Below are 17,431 nucleotides of genomic sequence, written 5' to 3' on the forward strand. Positions count from 1 at the left end.
GAAGATGGGTCTTCTGTCCAAGAGGAAAATGGGATTCCGAAAATTACTCATTGCTTTCCATGAAAGCCCTGTTCCCACAATTATTATTTATCCCCTCAACCTGAATCTTACTAACACTTCTCTCTGCACCCACTGCCCCCGCCCCGCACAAGGGTGGTCCATGTAGAGGCTGCCTGGACTCATTTCGGGCACCTCTGGTGCAAAGATGTGTGTTGCTAACTGACATGTGTCATTTCTCTTTGGTGTCTCCATAGAATGAACGAAGCGACGGAAGAGTGGATTCACTTAAAACCATATTTGAAAAAAAGTCTTCTTGGATTCATGCTACTGTTTTCTAAAACCAAGCCTGCAGGGGCAATAGTTTGTCTCACTTCACAGCTACGGGGTCCGGGCAGGGAATTCTGCGGTCTCCTCGCTTTTATAGGAGAATTTGTTTTTCAGCCTATATTCGTGTTTAACCCCAGACTAGGTGTAGTTGGCCGCGTTTGGCGCCTTTGTCGTCTGCATCATCTTTTGAGAGGGGAAGACAGAACACACAGGAAATAGTTTTTTAAAACGAGTATCGGCTGCCATGGGTGAAAGCAGCCCTGAAGCAGCAACACAGGGGTCGGTGCCGCATGTTTGTACCATGATGAGGTGTGGGTCGGCATCATCACAGAGTGTGGGGCGATGTGAGCAAAGGCAGGAACGGGGAGATACCCAGAGGGCTGGAGGTGGGGTTCAAGACAGAGGCGAACGACTTTCCTAGGATGGAGCAGGGAGGGGGCCGAGGGGGAGTCACCCTCTTTCAAACAGGAAGAAAGAAACGATGGTGCGGAAAGCCTGTGTGCAATTACATCTGTACTCTTTCCAATAAAATTGTGCATGTCATGGGCATACGCATTACAAAATTAAATTTTAACAGGTGAAATTCTTAAAATCTCTAAATAAACATGTTTGGGAAACCAACATTTCTGTAGGTTCAAGGAACATTGCAAGGGTGGCTACTTGAAGGAAAGGGAGTCCTGGGAAGGAGATCTTGGGTGGCAGTCTTGGGGATTCGGAGAGCGACCCGGTTAGAGGATGTGGGAGTGACTAACCACTGCTACCGCACACCATGTCTCAGGACCACATTCGGTGAAAGAAAAAGACCTGTTGGGCGATGTCTTTCACCAGATGCCTCTGCGCTGCTCTTCAGAGCGCCCTAGGAAACTCTCGTCAGGCTTTGCTGATCCCAGAGAAATAAACATCACACCTCACCTTGGGGGACAGTGGTTTCTAAGTGAACGGGGAGAATCAGGGCAGAAAGAGATAGCCGTGAGGGAGTCATTCCCAGCCCACCCGCGTGGTCCCGCCACGTGGATCGCTCAGGCCCTGGGCACCAGCAGGCAGGCAGTGGATTAGGTGCTGAGCAGGAAAGGAAGGGCCTGCAGGTGGTGCGATACCAAAGGCCACGTGTTCTTCTCCCTTGGGACACTGTGGATGGGGGCGGATGTACTTCCGGCTCCTGTTGGATCATGACGTGAGGGCCTTAACCCCCACCAAGCCTCCTGTAGGGGAGAGGAGCAGTGGGGGGCAGAGTGTCGGGTCCCCCGCATCCTCCACACAGGAGGAGTCTAGGCGAGGAGCCCCAGCAGCACACCTGGGATGAGGGTGCAGGTGTCCTGGAACCTCCTACCGAGTCCGCCCGTTCTGGCCCCAGCTGAGTCCTGCCCCGGCTGCTGGGAATGAGAGAGATCCTCTCATCGCCTGAGACCTCCGCCTCACACACAGGACGGATTTGTGAGTTGTGTGTTTAAACCTAAGCCTCATTCAAAGGAGCAGGTGGCAGCTGGGCTGGGCGGTGGGCGGGCCCATGACCAGTATCAGCTTACTGACTTGACCTGACTTATGAAAACAAAGTGCAATTCATACTAAGAATTAAAAAACAAACAAAACTTGTAGAGTCAATTCTCATTGTCGTGGCGAAAATGTCTCTGATCTAAGAGATCTGTCTAGATCTAATCTAATACACTGCTACTGCTTCTACATATTCTCTTGAGCTCATCAGAAACAGTATTCAATATTTTGAAGATTCTCCCATATGTAGACTAGCACCTACTCTTCTTCCTTCCCAAGGGAAGATGATCTTAGCTGGAGCTTTAAGAAATTTCTTATGTACTTTTGAATGGGGAGTCTGTTTTACTTCCTTTTATAACATACCTTCAAAGTATATCTTTATTGCAAAGTTTGACACTGGAGAAAATACCTATACGCAACTTGAGGCATGGCTGTAATGAATGTGCAATCTACATCAGAGAGTAAGGATGCTAACTTCATTTTTGTCTTTACTCGGGAGCTTCACTGAACCCTTAGAGAGGGATCTGTCTTATTAGAGAAGATGGTTCTTAACTTGGTCATTCTCCACACTCCCTTCTCTGCACCCAGACCACCAGTTAGGGCCAACTGGAATGCAAGGAGGTATAAGAAAGACTCTTACTGAACAGCAGCTGAAAACGCACATGGATATTATGTGCATATATATATGCATAAACTTTACGGATATACAAAGTAGTATAACCTCAAGTGTATATGCATGGCAGTGTAAACTTACACAGATACACATAGTAGCACAAGCTTACATACATACGTATGCATGGATATAGAGTAGCAAACAAGAAAAAAAAATTCAAGAAACCTTGATCTTGATGTCAATTTAGCAACAAACTAGTTACGTGTCCTAGGTTTGAATATCTAGAAATAAATACTCAGTCTTCCCACTAAACCAGAAACACAGGCACAGGGCTGGCTCTTGATCTTTCTGCTGTTTGATCAGATCACCTGTAAGGTTTCCTCTGTCTCCCCAGAATTTTCCATATAAAGGAAAGCCAGAGACGCACCATCATCTCCAGGAGAAACTGGGGTCAAGTTCCCCTCAGTGGTCTGGGGGCTCCGGAACCATTCCCCTCTGGTGCCATGAAATGTCCTGGACGTGGTACAGAGGCCAGTACCCAACAGGTGTCTGGGAGAGCAGGGGTGTCCGGCAGCAGGGAAGGATGGGATTCTCCGGGACAGCAAGAACCTGGAGCTGAAAACTTTTCCAGGGACTCCTGCCCAGTGGTTCTGTCTCCTGCCTTCAGACAAGAATATGGCCTGGCTGAGGATGAGCTGGGCTCAGTCATTGAGAGAATCCCGTGTCGTGCAACCTTACCTTCCATAAACCTCAACGTTAGTGGAAATTTTTTTTCGCATCGGTGACTTAAGTCCATCACTTTCATGTAAGGTCAAGACTTTCACCTCTTTCTTAATTAGAAAAAAAATGCCCACGTGAGGAGGAATGCCATACACACACGAGCCCCCCTAAGGGAGACAGCGCAGCCAAAAGATTCTCCAAGACGCACTGTACCTGCCCCCGCTTTCTCAAGCTCTCCCCCTTTCCACCAAGTTCCACATTGAACACACAGAACACACACTGAACACACAGAACAGGCGGGATATCACCAGTCTGGGGCCCACCTGTAACCTGATTCAAGCTCCCAGGAAGGTGCACTTGGTGAGCGGTGCTGCAGTGTTAGTGCTGGATTTTCCTCAGGGCCAAACACACTTCTCTGATTTTTACTGTGAGTTGTGCACGCGTTTGTGTCCGGTGGCAGTGTGGGGACGCAGACACTGTTTGAAGACGTGGAGAAGAATGCTGCTGCTCTCAGCCCCGTGCTTTAAAAAGTTATCTGTTACCGAGATTGTCTATCAATAGACCTATACACATGTACTACTTTTCTACTGCTGTGGTAACAAAGTGCCGTTCGGTGGCTTAAAATAATACACATGGGGCTTCCCTGGTGGCGCAGTGGTTGAGGGTCCGCCTGCCGATGCAGGGGACACGGGTTCGTGCCCCAGTCTGGGAGGACCCCACATGCCGCGGAGCGGCTGGGCCCGTGAGCCATGGCCGCTGAGCCTGCGCGTCCGGAGCCTGTGCTCTGCAACGGGAGAGGCCACAACAGTGAGAGGCCCACGTACCACAAAAAAAAAAAAAAAAAAATTTATTTTACAGCTTTTTAGGTTACAAGTCTGGCATGGGTCCCGCTGGGTGAAAGTCGAGGTGCCTGCAGGGCTGCATTCCTTCTACAGGGGCACTCAATTTCCTCGCCTTTTCCAGCTTCTAGAAGCCACCCCAATGCCTCGGCTCAGGGCCCCCTTCTCCATCTTAAACACAGCGAAGTTGCGTCTCTGGGTCCATTCTTCCATAATCACAGCTCCTTGTCACTGACTCACTCATCTTCCACTTTTAAGGACCCTTGGAATGACATTGGGCCCACCTGGATAAACCCCGATAATCTCCTTAGCTTAAGGTCAGCGGATGGGGCATCTTAATTCCATATTCAATCTTAATTCCCCTTTGCCAGGTAATGTGACACAGACAGTTCCAGGGATTAGGGTGTGGACATCTTTGGGGAGCTATGATTCTGCCTACCATAATACATCGATTCATGTATATCTGGGATGAGACCATGTTACAACACCTTTCTGTAATCTATACAACCTACAACACCTGTTTCATAACACCTAGTTTTACAAGGTATACTGGAGCAAGCAGGCCAGCTAAAATAAGTGGGGTGGATGCACACACCATTTCAGGCTGTAAATGGAGCAGAAGACAGAACCCCCCAACGATACACACACACATTATATTCTTGCTTTTTAAGGAAGAATGATGGTCCTTCCTCCTTTTCCCAGCTCCTCTGCCCTCAGAGATGGCAACTCTCAGGAAAAAAAAAAAACAGAGCAAAAAGCACAGAAGGCTGTCAGCAGCACAGAGGGTCCCAGGAAGGACGAGTCCAGGATACAGGATGCTGGATGACTGGGGGTAGGCAGTGCTCTGACATCAATGCACTTGGGGAGCTGGGACATGGACCAAATTAATCCAGAATGGAGAATAAAAAATAATCTATCTGTGGGGTAAGAGTAATGTTCGCAGAAAACAGCATCACTTTGTGAGATAATGCCTGTGGGTGGCAGGAAATACAGCTCTGTCGTGTGAACCTGAAATAGTATTAAGCCTCCCCCGGAAGAAGGGATCAGAGAGAAAGCAAAGAAGAAGCCACAAACCCAGTCTGTTGGCACAAATCAGGCCTACATAAATCTCTCTTCATTCGAAGACGTAAGAAGTGAAAATCAACATGGATCTATGAAAAAAAAAAAAAAAGTACGCACGAGGAAACACAGTATCAACCTGAAGATTAAGAAGGACCTACTGGGGCCAAGACGTAATCTGGAATTTTTCTTTTTCTGAACTATGAGGATAAAGCACAAATGTTCTTCAAGAATTCAGGCAGAAGAAGAATAACAAGAGGCTATCTACAAGGAGCCCAAATCGTGAGGTGCTCAGATATTTCCTACAGAAGCCTGGATTCAAAATATCTTTTTCCTAGTAAAGTAGAAAAATTGGCACCCAAAGAAGTTATATCCAACCAGGAAGTCTGTCATACAGAAAAGCAAAGAAGAAAATACTTTTCAAAATTAAAGAATTTTTTAATAACCCAAGTGCTTTTCTCAAACATAAAATATATGTTAACTCACGAGAGAAGAAACACAAATGTGAACTCAGGAATGGATAAATTACGGAATCCAAAGTGACTGTTCATACCAGATAATCACAGTGTTTTATACCAAAAAAAGTGTCAAATACAGTTACCCAAATGAATTAAAGGCTACAAGTTGTTGCAAATGGGTATATTTCTTGTAACATAATTAGTAAAAATAATTTGGGTTTAAAATCCCGTATTCTGTTAGAAAAGAATATGAAAGTATGAGTCAATAAAATATAAATTGCCCTCACTGGATACAGTAGGAGTTAAAAGACAACCATTTCATTCATGATCTTGAACAATGTAAGTATTAATAAGAATGAAAATAACTAATATTTCTGAGACGTTTGTTAAGTGCCAGGCCTTACTTGCAGCATTTTTCATGTAGATTTGTAATATGGGTTCAATTACTGTCTTAGTCCATTTGGGCTGGTATAACAAAAGGCCATAGACTGGGGGTCTTATAAACAACACACATCTGTTTCTCACAGTTCCAGAGGCTGGCAAGTCCAAGATCAAGGTGCTGGCAGATTCAGTGTCTGGTGAGGACAAGCTTCACGGTTCATACATGGATGTCTCCTTGCTGTGTCCTCACATGGTGAAAGGGGTGAGGGAGCTCTCTGGGATGTCATTTATAAAGGCACTAATCCCATTCATGAGGACTCCACCCTCATGACCCAATCACCTCCCAAATGCCCCACTTCCTAATACCATCACATGGCAGGTTAGGATTTCAAAATATGAATTTGGGGGGGCGGACAGCATCAGTCTATAGCAATTATATTCTTGAAAAACTAAAACAGAACCACAAGCATATTTATAAAAGGAAGACCTGCTTTCCAATCTTTGGAAAAGACACAAACAAGTGAGACATAATCATATGACAAAAGACAGAAAACAAAGGCAACAGCAAGACATCCTTACAATCCCCCACTAGCAAGGAGACAGAAGTGAAGCCAACCATACAACTTATTGTGTTGGAATGGAGAAAAGGCTCACTTCTCACCTCAACAGGTAAAGTCTCTCAAATTGGGCTAAAAAAAAAAAGGGAAACATTTGGGGGAAATTAAAGCTTCAGAAGAGATCTCTTAACCCCTCTGCTCCTAGTTTTAACAAAACCTACAGAACCTGACAAGAATTACCAAAGGAAACAGAAGAGAGAGAAGAAAAACAGTTGTGATGCTCAAACTAGCAAAGGGCACCAAGGAATGCCACCTACTTCAAGGAAATTCTGCCCTGTTTAGAGCAAACTGGCCCAAATTCAAGAGGCCGCCAGGAGCAGCTCAACACTTCCTGTTACAAACAGTTATAATTTGGTAATAAATAAATGGGAAATAATCTGGAAAACTGAAACAGCATCACCTATGCTGGACTTACAAAGGGCAGGGTTGTGGCCAGTTCACAAGAGGTGAACAAAGCTCCCCATGACTGGGACGTCAGGCCAACGTGTTAAATAGGGAATGGAAAATCAGTGATGAGTTGTCATTTTTCTCTAAACTGGCTAGTAACAGCAGTCTCAGACTCCCCCAACTGGGGTAAAAAGGAGGATGAAGAGGCTGGGAATCCTGGATCTTGAAGCAAGAGCTCACTGCTCAAGATGAGAACCCATCTATCTGAAGCCATTTCTGGAGCTACAGAATGACAGCAGCAGAGACAACCCAGCAAGAAGCCAGCAAGAAGCTAAGTCCATAGATGAGTGTCTGTCCCAGAAGCCAGGAGCCACCCCAACTTCTTCTCTAGGCTGGAACCCACGGAGGTCCTACGCTGGGGTGCAGTCCCCAACCTTCTGCCCTCGGTGGCTGGACCTGGACCACTCAGGTGCTGCCCGCATTCTGAGTCTGCAATGGAGGTCAGCACTTTGCAGGTGCCTGATGCCCATTCCTCATTGTTAACTGGCCTGGGTATGAACCAGGGCTGGGCCAAGATCTGCCTTAGAACAGATCTGAGGTTATCTGGGTCCTCCTAATCTCCCTCTCTCTCACACGCACACGCACACACACGCACAGGTGTCTGTAGATAACAAACTATCAAAAGTGACCATTTACAACCACGTAAAAATGGGATGACGGGAAGGTAGGGTGAAAAGAAATGCAAAACTACATTTTCACAATACCAATGTTGTTTAAGAAGCATATCTGTAATATACACATATAACTATAATGTAGATGGATGGCTAGATAAAGGATAGATACCTACCTACCTACATACATACATACTTGTATAGATACATACATACATTCATAGATGGCTGGATAGATAGATAGAGATACTGAGATAGAGAGAGAGAGGGAGGGAGAAATAGATGTATATATAGACAGATATTCAGATAACTGTCTATGTCTCTTTGGAGTCACGCATGAACATAATTCTAACAATTACAGCCCAGTGCCCTAGAGAAAATGATCTAACTCTCTGAACTAACGTTTCCTCATCTGTAAAGCAGAAATATTAATTGTATATTCAGCCCATTTCTTGTAAAGATCAGATGCTATCATCTGTCACACACCTGACCCATCAGAGTTTTTCAATAAATAATAGTTTCTGCCTCTTACAATTTAGAATTATATGTACCCATAAAGACATTTAAAATAAAAACAAGCAGCATTAAATCCTGGACCATTCTGGAGCCCATGAAAATCAAATCCCAAACTGTAAGTATAGCCATCCTATAATTGTGCATTATATTTTAAGAACGTTGTCTGAGATAACCAGAAGTATTACATAACTGTATTTCTTCACGGAAAAGAAAAACTGGAATACACAGAAGATTAGACCATAAACAGATCTACATTATCTTTTTATCTTTATAAGACAGGGCAGGAAGGGAAAGGAGAGAAAACTGGAGGGCTCATTTTTCATCCGTCGCAATGACCCAACACAATAAGGAATAGGTGCTCCCTTCTCAGTGGGGGGGTGCAACCACCCTGCTGCATGAGATGCTTCAGGCATCACCTCATCTAGTGCTGACTTTACAGCTTTCTGCTCGTTCTGCCATCTATCAGACCCTTTTACTAACAGCCCCGAGGACCTGGTTTCTAAAGTACCCGGCAGGAAAAGGTTTAGGAGGAAGTTGCCCTTGTAACTTCTGGTTTGGCTCACGGGTCCCCATACTGTATTTCATGATATCCATTCATATATAACCTTCATGTGGTCCCCAAGAAGATTCCACGTCTTGACACCCTGGAGTGAGAGCATGTGACTTCACATGGCAAGGGGGACTTTGCAGATAGCATGAACCTTAAGACGGCACTGACCTGAAGACAGGAAGATCACCCTGGATTATCTGGGTGCACTCATGTGGTTAGCAGCAGAGGATGAAGCGGTAGGAAGATGCAGTAGATTGGGAGCCAGGGCAACATGAAGCATGAGAGAGAGTCTACCTGTGTTTGCCAACTTTCAAGGTGAGAAAGGGTGACCTGAGGCCAAGAATTCTGGGGTCTCTAGAAACTGGGAACAAGCCCAGCTTGCAGCCAGCATGGACACGGAGACCTCTCTCCCACGGTTACCCAGAACTAAACTCTGACATAACCTGAATGAGTGTGGAAGCTGATTGTCGCCCAGAATCTTTATACGAGAGCCCAGCCTGGGCGCCCAATACCTTGAGTTAGCCTCATGACACTGTGATGAGAGAGCCCAGCCATGTCACTGCTGACCTACAGAACTCGAAATACTAAACTTGCACTCTTTCGAGCTGTGAAGTTGATGGTTATCTGTTACGGCAGCAATGAAAAATTAATAATGTAACACATTACAGCATGGAATATTTATAAGCAAAGATGTATGAAAAAAATCTAGTTAAAATGTAATAGACAACAATGAAGTGGCTATTTCCTGAGAAATCTGACTCTTGCCTACGAGAAAAAAGTGTGTCGACTATCCCCAGGTGGCAAGAAAGATTCCCTTGTCTTTCCCCAATGTATAGACTAACTTCACCAGTTATGAATTCTAGTACTAACTAGGTTACAATAATATTAAAAATAATTCTAGAGTATATGTAACATAATATATATATCATAAGTTCTACGTTCTAATTATACAATTTTAAATGTTGCTTTTTATGTACATAACATTTTGCATTTGTTTGCATTTATACTGAACATGCATATTTATATATAATATCCAACAACTTGTAAATGTTATGTTACAGATTTCTAACTTGCTGTTTCACCTCCCCCTCAACTCACCGCCCCCTGCCTTTGTTGCCTGTATTAATTTTCTATTGCTGCTGTAACAAATTACCACAAACTTGGTGGCTTAAAAACCCCAAATGTATTATTTTATAGTTCTGTAAGTCAGAATGCTGATGTGGGTCTTGCTGGGCTAAAATTAAGACGTTAGCAGGGCTGCCTTCCTTCTGGGGGCTCTAGGAAAAGATCTGTTCTAGAGGCCGCCCACATTCCTTGGCTCGTCACCCCCTTCCTCCATCGCCAAAGCCAGCAATATTTTATCTTTCGACCATTCTTCCATAATCTCCTCTCCCTCTGCCCACAGCCAGGAAGGGTTCTCCAATCTGAGGACTCACGTGATTAGTTTGGACCCACTTGGATAATCCAGTATAATATCCCCACCTCAATATTCGTAATTTACTCACATCTACAAAGTGCTGTTTTCTAGATAGGGGAGCATGGTCACAAGTTCTGGGCATTAGGTCATGGCCATCTGCACTGTGGTCTACAATGAACAGAAAGTCAGCACTGAGCAATGACTTGCTTATAAATTTATCCACAATTGGTCCTGATCAAAAACTCATACAAGGCAGTGTCCCAAATTCCTATTTTCTGTCCTTGCCACCTGTGACCAGATCGAGGCAAAGGAGGACCCCCAAAGATGGGGTCGGAAGAAGTCCTACACGTTGGCCAAACATCCAAACACAGCTGTTACATGTGTATTTTGGTACCACTAAGCTCACTTAATGTTATAAATGTAGTTTCCATGTCCTTATTTCAACAAGAATGTGGATGGTGAGAGGAGAATTGAGTTAAACAATTAGTCTGTGACACATAGAACGTGAGTGCACGCTTTTAAATGTTGCCCAGAGCATAGATTACCAACCTGGAGATCCTCCAGATCTTTGGGTACACCTTTCACCTCTAGTCAAGAACAAATAATAACCCTGTGGATTGCGGGGAAAGACATCTCTGCCACCCCATCAGGCTTGCTTGTGCCCAGGGAGAGGGGAACTGTCAAGGCAGTTGCCTGAGTTTTAACTCACGGAAGCTCTGGTGGAGGGAAGAAGGCAGCCACCACAGTGGATACACGTGAGTGTGTATCTATCTTTTATGGCAGCAGAACCACAGCTCCAGGGTGGAGCTTTTCCTCCTCACGTCAGGCTAGTTTTGTCACACTCGAAAAAACTCTACTTTCAGCAAATTGTGCTCTTGTGCATACACACACACACACACACACACACACACACACACACACACACAATTGGAAAGGGAGTTAGAACTCCTGTATCCCACTCCTGGCTCAACCATCCACCGTCTGGATGCCTCAGTATTTATTTCATCCTTTTTACTTCAAATCCCAAATTTTTAAATGGAAAGTCATGGTGTAAGATCCTTGACACTTGCAGCTCTAGAATCTGGAATTCTATAAACGTACAGTATGTTGACCAGCTGGTGAAAGCAATGCTAAACCCATCTGTGGCTCACAATGGAAAACAGTCCTGATCTTTATCACTCTATGTAGCCCATGTAACCTCCCCACTCCGGAGGGAGGATACATGGGCTACCCTCTCCCCAGCAAGGGGACCTGTCATCACAGGAGACTCACTCTGCTTCATAAGATGACAGATATGGTGTAACATCTATCTATCTATCTATCTATCTATCTATCTATCTATCTATCTATCTATCTATCTATCCATCCATCAATCCATCTATCCATCTATCAGAGATGATGTAGTATCTATGTATCTATCAATCTATCTATGTATCTATGTATATCTATCTATCCATCCACCGATCCATCTATCCATCTATCAGAGATGATGTAGTATCTATGTATCTATCAATCTATCTATGTATCTATCTATCTATGTATCTACGTATCTATGTATGTATGTATGTATCTATCTATCTATCATCTCTATATGTAAGAATGATCTCTCCTAATAGATTTTTCTTTCAAGGTCAAGCACAGAAAGACTGTTTAAATATATCAACCTCTGACTCAGGCAGACAGAACAATCTTAGAGGTCTGAATGGGGATGGTTGAAGAACTTTTGGATATTTCTTTGCTAAGACTATATATACATACATACATAAATATATATATATGTATATATAAAAAATCTCATACATATATATGTGCTACGTTTTATAATTATCTCAACACAATAGAAATTTAAATGTATCATCGAAATTTAAATACATGCATACATGCTCAGGTTCTTATTCAATCATGCTTTTCTATAATAATAAAGACAAAACCATTTCATCCACCACTCTGTCGCCAGAGTTACCTGTGAATCCAGGATGCCAGGACAGAAATGACTTATGAGGATAGTTCTTTACCCCTTGTCAGTGAGGAATCATTCACTAAGATAGTCTTTCCAGACCCTTTTTAATTACTTGGAAAGAAAATAAAATGGAATGTAGTGAAGGAGAAAATCCTCCGAGAATGTTTATCCTCCATCTTTAGAATAAGATTTCAAGATCCAGGCGACTTAACCCATTTGCCTCTGCGATTTCAAGCTTGGCCAAGTGCTCAAAATTAGGCAAGTGGATGGAAGCATCCAGTCCCTGCCATCTGTCTCCCAGAATTAAAACAGTCACACGAATAACTCAGACCAAAAATCTCTGAGAAACTTGAGCGAGAATGAGCTAGAAGGACTTTGTGTTGATGACATCTCTCGTTGCCCATAATGGATGGGCGTAGGTATGATATATATATTTAAATAGTTTCCAAATGCTTCTGACACGTTCGACTCCCCCATCCAAACGTCCTGGTTTCTCTTAACCCTCATTGTGGTCCATCTGGTAACTGACTCAGACCATCACAAAATCAGCACAGTACATCCAACCAGATAAATAATGAGATCTGGCTGGAGAAGGGTGAAATTTTGTAACAGATAAAGCATGAAAATGGGGATTTCGCTGTTTGGGGATTGTGTGTTGGTTGTTTGTTATTTTGCCAGCAAAACGCCCTTGTCAAATCTTCTACCCTTTCTGGGCCTAGTGTCTCTCGGCTGGTAGGATGAAGAAGCTGAACTGCAAGCCATCCACGCTGAGCCAAGCTGTGCCTCTTGGTTGGCAGGGCCTCAATTAGGAGAGTTTCTTCCCTAAGGGTCTAGTTCCCTTTCTGTCAGCAATATCCAGGCTACGTGCTTCAAGTCGTACTGACAGGTGAAGACTGAGAATGCACATGTGGCTGCCTGAGCCTGTCTGGAGCACCACGGCAGGTCCCATGCACATGTGAAAATGTCCCTCTCATGATGAAACCCCAAGCCCGGGCTTCCTTCAACTCTTCAGTGTTCATGGTGCATTTTCTTCATTGCCTCTTTCTCAATGGTGCATGTTCTAGCTTCCGCATACTAAGTAACATGTTCCATTTCCCAAGCTCTCTCCCACCAGAGGACACCCACCAGGGATTCTGCTTCAGTTCCCACAGGCTGTGCTGATGAATTCAACCCCCAGCGCAACACTGGCCATCTTTCTTATTTCCAAGCAACACAGGTTAAGGGCGATGTTGAGAGCTAACACAGCCTCCTGCCCACCATGGACAGGATGGGAAGAGGGAGGAAAACTGTGCCACTGGAGGGAGTAGGAAAAGCTGGGCGTGCTAACCCTGGCCACTGTATCGAAAAGGATTTGAAGTATGCATGTAAATATAAATACATGTATATTCATATGTATGTTGCAACATAAAGTATCTCAGGGTCAATCTCATTTATCAACCTTTCAAAACCCTCAAGTTCGTATTTTTTCACTGAAGCAAATATCTATTGTAAGTTGACTGCTGACACTCCTGCAGGTGTAAGCTTAACAAAGCCACTTTAGAGTACTGAATTGTGTCTATCCGAATCACTGACAACATGATCCAGGACACAAACAGTGGTGCTGTCTTAGGCGCGTTTGGCTAATAGAATTGCTATAAGTGCACACAACATTAAAACAATAAAAATGTTAAACAGATGAATATTAACAACTGAAACAGTTGCATCGGTGGCACTGTCTCCAAAACACAGAACTTGGGCAGGAAAAAGACATTCAGAACTCGTGTATGGATTATGACCTATGTTGTGAAAATATATCCGTTAAGTAGTATGCACTAATGAAGCTGAAAATGGAGGAAGATTTTCAAACACCACATTTCTTAATAGCTAGTGTTTGGTCTAAGCAACATCAAAGGACTTCAGGATGAGCAGCTCACAGCTTTCATAAGAACCTTTCTTCCAACGGCTTTTAGTGTCGTGTGTTTCGTTCCATCGGTTAAAGGTCACATCACCGTTACTAACTTATTTGAGTAGTCTTACAGTGGGTCTACACACTTAAAAAAAAATCACTGATTATTAGAGAAATGCAAATCTAAACCACAATTAGGTATTACCTCACACCTGTCAGAATGGCCATCATCGAAAAGTCTACAAACAATAAGTGCTGGACAGCGTGTGGAGAAAAGGGAACCCTCCTACACTGTTGGTGGGAATGTAAACTGGTGCAGCCACTATGGAGAACAGCATGGAGGTTCCTCAAAAGCTAAAAACAGAACTACCATACGACCCAGCAATCCCACTCCTGGACATATATCCAGAGAAAACCATAATAAGAAATTATACTTGTAGCACTATTTACAACAGCCAGGACATGGAAGCAACCTAAATATCCATCAACAGATGGATGGATAAAGAAGATGTGGTACATATATGTTGTACAATGGAATATTACTCAGCCATAAAAAAGAACGAAATAATGTCATTTGCAGCAACATGGATGGACCTAGAGATTATCATACTAAGTGAAGTAAGACAAAGACAAATATCACATGATATCACTCATATGTGGAATCTGAAAAAAATGATACAAATGAACTTATTTACAAAACAGAAACAGACTCACAGACATAGAAAACAAACTTATGGTTACCAAAGGAGAACGGGAGGGGAAGGGATAAATTTAAGAGATTGGGACTAACATATACACACTACCATACAGAAAACAGATAACCAACAAGGACCTACTGTATGGCACGGGGAACTCTACTCAATATTCTAAATAGAACAACCTATATGGGAAAAGAATCTGAAAAATCATGGAGACATATATACATATAAAATTCACTTTGCTATACACCTGAAACTAACAAAACATTGTAAATCGACTATACTCCAATAAAAAATAAAAATAAAAATGTGCTCTACTTTTAGTCACATGTCAAATGACTTAAAAATCTCATGAGAGAGCCCGAATTAGAATCATCCGTTTAATTTGCTCCAGAAGTTCTGACCCTCTGGAAATCCTAAGGCCAAAAATGCTCTTTTATTTTGCCATTTCAGACTGCTGAGTTTTCAGACGATTTATTATGAAGGGATAGGTAACGAATACAACCATCTTCTTTCACCTGGGGTGTCCGGAAGCTCCCAGAGCCCAGAGGCAGAACATGACATGATTAAGCACGCCCTCCATCAAGGAAGCCTGGACTCGAGCGCAGGACTGTATTGTCCTGGAGCCTCCTGGAGTGTAAGGATACTGGGGGGTGTCCCTCCCTGGGCCCACAACCTTGCAATGGTAACCCTTCCATAAATTCAACACTCCTTTGTGTTCCAGTAGCCAAGATAACATATAAATTCAGCCTCAGGCCTATTAAGAGACTCTTAAATTGGCTCGGGGCCCCTGGTTGGAGGGTTTTAAGGAGAAAAACAAGAGATGAACACCCCATAAAAGAGAAAGGGAGTGCCGTGAATGCTATCCTAGGTCCTGTTATCAAATTAATGGAATTAATAATAAGAGAGGGGGCTTCCCTGGTGGCGCAGTGGTTGAGAGTCTGCCTGCCGATGCAGGGGACACGGGTTTGAGCCCTGGTCTGGGAGGATCCCTCATGCCACGGAGCAACTGGGCCCGTGAGCCACAACTACTGAGCCTGCGCACCTGGAGCCTGTGCTCAGCAACAAGAGAGGCCGCGATAGTGAGAGGCCCGCGCACCGCGATGAAGAGTGGCCCCCGCTCGCCGCAACTGGAGAAAAGCCGTCGCACAGAAACGAGGACCCAACACAGCCCAAAATTAATTAATTAATTAAATTTTTAAAAATATGTATTAATAATAAGAGAACCTAGTGGACAAAAAACAAGAACAAACAAAGAGTGTTTTGTCTATACCCAAAAAAAGTCACGATAGCTTGAGAAATCAGAGGTTCAGTAACAGAAAGTCAAAGACATGGAAAAAAATAGTCCAAGAAAGATGGGTTTGCCCTCTGACCCGATGCAAACGTCTCCCTCCAGATTCAACACTCTCTTAATTAAGCTCAATCCTGTCCACAAAGGGAATTCTGGACCTAAACTTCACTCACTAGCCATCAAAGCAGTTTTGCTGTTCTCCTGCAGGTGAATTTTGCATTCATCTGTCCAAACAAATATATAATAGCATCAAATATTTATAAAAACTGTCTTCATTTCCTATTGCAGCTGTAATGAATTACAACAAAACAGCATAAATTTTCACCTTACGGTTCTGGAGGCCCTATGTCCACAAAAGACCTCAGTGGAGTATAATCAAGGTTTCGTGGGCCTGTGTTCCTTCCTGGAAGCCCAGGGAAGAACTCACTGACGGCCACGCCCAGGTTCCAGAGGCTTCCTGCCTTCCTACAATCCTGGCTGCCCTCCCACCTTCAATGACAGAAATGGCTGGGTTGGTCTTGTTACCCTGCAGTCTCTCAGGTTCTCTCACCTGTCTTCACTTTCATCATTTATAAGAACCACTGTGGTTCCATTGGGTCCATCGGGATAATCTAAACACTCTCCTATTTTAGGGTCAGTTGATTTGCAACCTTGCTTCCATCTGCAGCCTTTACTCTCCTCTGCCAGGTAACACAATATATTCACAGGTTCTGGAAATCAGGGCATGGACATCTGTGCATGGCTACTGTTCTGACACTACTGACACATTACTTTGCCCAAGGATGATACAACAGGAAATACAACCTAGACTCTGCATCTAGGGCTTCCCAGTAGAAAGGGAAAGGAGATAGGATGTAACAAAATAGTGCAGCTACAGGATCCCACTGGACCACAGAAGAGGAGATGCTGGGGGCTGGAAAAGTCTCCTTGGGTTGGTGACGTTCAAGGTAAGTCTGAAAGAACAAGAGGACTGTTAGCAAACAAACGGAGACGTGATACTGAGTTCCAAGGAAAGGGCAGAGTATGGACCAGTCATGGAGGCAAGATGTGATGAGCTGAGGTGCAAGTGGGTTTTTATGGCATTTTCTTACTGAAAAATAGAGTGAAATTAAGAAACTGAGGATTTGTCATGCTAGAAACTCTGGGGCTTGTCCTGTAAGATTATAAACAAGGGAATCTCTTTACTTTTTCCAAACACAGTCTAATGGGGAAGCTTCGAATAAAATAAAGTACAGTCTATGTTTGGGAAGAGGCATGGAAGGAGGATGGGGCGGTGGTTTCTCACACCTACCCCTAAGAAGCGGGAAGTATATGGACAATTCCACACAGAAGGAGTCTTAAATAGAGTTCTCGTTTATAAAACAGTAGGGATGTTGAGAAGCTGGGGGATGAGATGATCAGACTTGCATGTTGACTAACTACTCTAAGTACAGGATGGAGAATCGACCACAGGAGGAAGGGGCTGGAGGAAGCAGATCAGTTACCCTACTACACTCTGACTGCAGTAAACATGCTCTTATTCTGACTTCTGATTACAAACAACCTTCCTTT

General features: G+C 43.8%; 1 long non-coding RNA gene across 2 annotated transcripts in view; it reads right to left on the minus strand.

Moving 5' to 3' along the window:
- The window catches only part of LOC115842397 (uncharacterized), a 490,939-nt gene that overhangs the window by 370,370 nt on the left and 103,138 nt on the right, over positions 1–17,431 (minus strand). The window contains exon 1 of one of the 2 annotated variants that reach the window (XR_009560676.1): positions 12,010–12,284. The exons of the other annotated variant lie outside the window; for it this stretch is intronic. This is a non-coding gene — a long non-coding RNA (uncharacterized lncRNA). Of the gene's footprint in view, positions 1–12,009; positions 12,285–17,431 lie in introns of those variants that run through there. 2 annotated transcript variants of the gene reach the window in all.

The sequence above is a fragment of the Globicephala melas genome, chromosome X (genome assembly GCF_963455315.2).
Source record: "Globicephala melas chromosome X, mGloMel1.2, whole genome shotgun sequence".
NCBI lineage: Eukaryota > Metazoa > Chordata > Mammalia > Artiodactyla > Delphinidae > Globicephala > Globicephala melas.